This window comes from Symphalangus syndactylus, chromosome 14, assembly GCF_028878055.3.
Source record: "Symphalangus syndactylus isolate Jambi chromosome 14, NHGRI_mSymSyn1-v2.1_pri, whole genome shotgun sequence".
Lineage (NCBI taxonomy): Eukaryota > Metazoa > Chordata > Mammalia > Primates > Hylobatidae > Symphalangus > Symphalangus syndactylus.
The window spans coordinates 82,375,959-82,379,960 of NC_072436.2; the positions used below are offsets into that span (position 1 = coordinate 82,375,959).

Here is a 4,002-nt window from a genome sequence, read left to right on the forward strand (position 1 = left end):
GCTAAGTCAGAGAGAGGAAAGGAACGTGTGGCCAATAAACAAAGTTAACGTTGTTCAATCTCTGTATTACCTAACAGTTATTTTCACTTCCCACATCACTGATGAAATTTTATTGGTTTTTATTTTTTATATCCCCAGATTAATAGCTTAATCATTAACTATTCAGACAAGCACATTTTCCTTACCATGCAGATAACTAAGTTTCTAAAAGAAAACTGGATCTCGGCATCTTATCCAAAGACAAACAAATAAAAATAAAACTATTAAGAAACACAGATAGTAGGTTGGAGACTCGATTGTTGGTTGACAGCGGAAGAATGATAACAAAATGCCAGAGCGAGATAGTGAGCCGTTCTCCAACCCTTTGGCCCCTGCGATGTGGATGATCGTCACTCCTTCCACCAATCAAAACTCACCAATAAAGACTTCAGGAAACTTCTCATGACCCCCAGGGCTGCACCTACCTCTGCACCACCTTCTAAGTCACGTCACCATGAGATGCCAAGGGAATACAATGAGGATGAAGACCCAGCTGCACGAAAGAGGAAAAAGAAAAGTTATTATGCCAAGCTACGCCAACAAGAAATTGAGAGAGAGAGAGAGCTAGCAGAGAAGTACCAGGATCGTGCCAAGGAACGGAGAGATGGAGTGAACAAAGATATGAAGAAACCGAGCTTACAAGCACCACAGCTAACTACAGGGCTGTAAGTGTATCAGCACCACAGCTAACTACAGGGCCGCCCACTGCTAAGGCGGACAAATCAGCTGCAGACAAGAGAAGACAGTTGATCCAGGAGTCCAAATTCTTGGGTGGTGACATGGAACACACCCATTTGGTGAAAGGCTTGGATTTTGCTCTGCTTCAAAAGGTACGAGCTGAGACTGCCAGCAAAGAGAAAGAGGAAGAGGAACTGATGGAAAAGCCCCAGAAAGAAACCAAGAAAGATGAGGATCCTGAAAATAAAATCGAATTTAAAACACGTCTGGGCTGCAAATGTTTACCGAGTGCTTTTTAAGAACAAGCATATGAGCGGAATGAGTTGTTCCTGCCAGGCCGCATGGCCTATGTGGTAAACCTGGACGATGAGTAAGCTGACACAGATATCCCCACCACTCTTATCCGCAGCAGGGCTGATTGCCCCACCATGGAGGCCCAGACCACACTGACCACAAATGATATTGTCATTAGCAAGCTTACCCAGATCCTTTCATACCTGAGGCAGAGAACCCGTAACAAGAAGCTTAAGAAGGATAAAGGGAAGCTGGAAGAGAAGAAACCTCCTGAGGCTGATATGAATATTTTTGAAGACATTGGGGATTACATACCCTCCACAACCAAGACACCTCGGGACAAGGAGCGGGAGAGATATCGGGAACGGGAGCGTGATCGGGAGACAGAGACCGTGACCAAGAGCGAGAGCGAGAACGAGATCGGGAACGAGAACGAGATTGGGAACGAGAGTGAGAGCGGGACCGAGAGAGAGAAGAGGAAAAGAAGAGACACAGCTACTTTGAGAAGCCAAAAGTACATGATGAGCCCATGGACGTTGACAAAGGACCTGGGTCTGCCAAGGAGTTGATCAAGTCCATCATTGAAAAGTTTGCTGGGTCTGCTGGCTGGGAAGGCACAGAATCGCTGAAAATGGCAGAAGACATAAAGCAGCTGGGAGATTTCTTTGGCATGTCCAACAGTTACGCAGAGTGCTATCCAGCCACGATGGATGACATGGCTGTGGATAGGGATGAGGAGGTGGATTATAGCAAAATGGACCAGGGTAACAAGAAGGGGCCCTTAGGCAGTTGGGACTTTGATACCCAGGAAGAATACAGCGAGTATATGAACAACAAAGAGGCTTTGCCCAAGGCTGCATTCCAGTATGGTATCAAAATGTCTGAAGGGCGCAAAACCAGACGCTTCAAGGAAACCAATGACAAAGCAGAGCTTGATTGCCAGTGGAAGATTAGTGCAATCATTGAGAAGAGGAAGAAGATGGAAGCTGATGGGGTTGAAGTCAAAAGACCAAAATACTAATCACCAGTTACAACCAGAGACGCTCCACAAGGATATGCTCCCCACTGTTTTCTTTCTACAATTTCCAAAGGTTGCAAGATGTTTTTTTGTGGATGAATATAAAATTTTATTGTGAAAAAAAAAAAACACAGATAGTAAAAAAATGTTATGTCTGGCAACACAGCTCATTCAAAAATAAATGATCATTTACTGATGATGGGCTTTGTAGATTCCCGTCATCTACAGGTTAGAACATATGAGGACAAATTCTGAAGAGCTATACTCCCTTCCATCTTTTCTCTACCTGCAATGAAAATTACAGAATTCTTATTGAAGGATACTAAGGTTCTATTCTATTTTCCAGCCTTAAATAGAGGAATTAGAGGATACTGGTTTGTGTGGGTGTGTTTTGTTGTTGTTGTTGGGTTTTTTTTTTTTTTTTTTTTTTTTAGAGAACAAACATCAAAGCTGGGGCTCAAGTATTCAGCCAAGAGAGAAATTATTTGCCAGAATACTTGGCTTTAAAAAATGCTTAAAAATATGCATCCCCTCTTTCCAAGACCACCACCTGCTGCTGTTCTTATAGGAAGGTATGAGAGGGAATCTGTCAGCCTACTTTGGCAGCCAAAGACCATATGAGAAAGTAAAGTATCCTTCAGGAAAACAGCCCCAATACATTTTTTCGAAATAATCAGATCCAGGATTCTGAATTGCAAAATGTTCTGTATTTATGGCAACATAAAAATTTTAAAATTAAAAAAGTAAGCTTGCAGTTATTTTCATTGCCATAAAGAGCATAATATTTCAAAGGTGACACCTCTGTTATTAACAGGCATTTGCAAAAGCTTGGAAAAGTAACATTTTTAAAAAATTCATGAAGAAATAATATAGTTGTTTATTATTAAGAGGCAAGAATACTTGGAAGACAGTAGAGTCCAGTATAATGTGAGCATGGTTTTGAATCTCACCTGTGTCATTTGTTAATTATATGAGCATGGACAAGTGACAAACTTCTCTGAAACACAATTCAGTAAAATAGGATTAGTATTACAAGATGAAATTCAGCTACTTAGGATCTCTGTCTCAGGTCTGTTCAGGAGGAAAAGTTGGGATTCGTTATTTCTTATCCAATACCATAAGTATTTTTAAAGAAGAAATATATGCAGGGAATTTCAAAGAACAAACGCCAAGTGCTCTTCAATCCTAAGTTAGGAACGCGTCTATATGTGTATAAATATCTTAAATATACATTAAACATTTCCCAGAGTCTACATAAGAAATGTTGGCAGTATTTCTTTCGGTGAAGTGAGACTAGAAGGTTTAAGGAAGAAGAGCTCAGGGAGCTAGATGTTATGTTAACTTTAATTTCATTCTCGCCTATAATGTTTAAGCCTTTAACAATGCACATGTTAGGTGATTCAAAAACTAATATGAAACACAAATGAATTATTTTAAATATCAGCATGAGGTAATATAACTTTTTTAGCATATGAAAGCAAGGAATTCATGCTCCTTTTCTCACAAAAAACAATCTATGAAACCAACTATAAAAAATTACCAAAAATAATTCGTTTTTTAATAGGAGATTAAGATGGCAATAAGGCCAGGCACGGTGGCTCACGCCTGTAATCCCAGCACTTTGGGAGGCCAAGGCGGGCAGATCACAAGGTCAGGAGTTGGAGACCATCCTGGCTAACATAGTGAAACCCCATCTCTACTAAAAATACAAAAATTAGCTGGGCGTGGTGGTGGCTGCCTGTAGTCCCTCCCAGCTACTCAGGAGGCTAAGGCAGGAGAATGGCGTGAACCCAGGAGGCGGAGCTTGCAGTGAGCCAAGATGGCACCACTGCACTCCACCCTGGGCTACAGAGCAAGACTCCATCTCAAAAAAAAAAAAAAAGAAAAGATGGCAATAAATTATTTTTAACAAATGCCTTGTAGGTACATGATGTCTTTGGGCTAATGACTAATGTTTGTATCAAAAATAGTAT

At 40.9% G+C, this 4,002-nt stretch overlaps 1 pseudogene; it reads left to right on the forward strand.

Moving 5' to 3' along the window:
* Positions 1–289: 289 nt before the first annotated feature.
* On the forward strand, positions 290–2,471 carry LOC129461987 (protein Red-like; annotated as a pseudogene).
* The last annotated feature ends 1,531 nt before the right edge of the window (positions 2,472–4,002 follow it).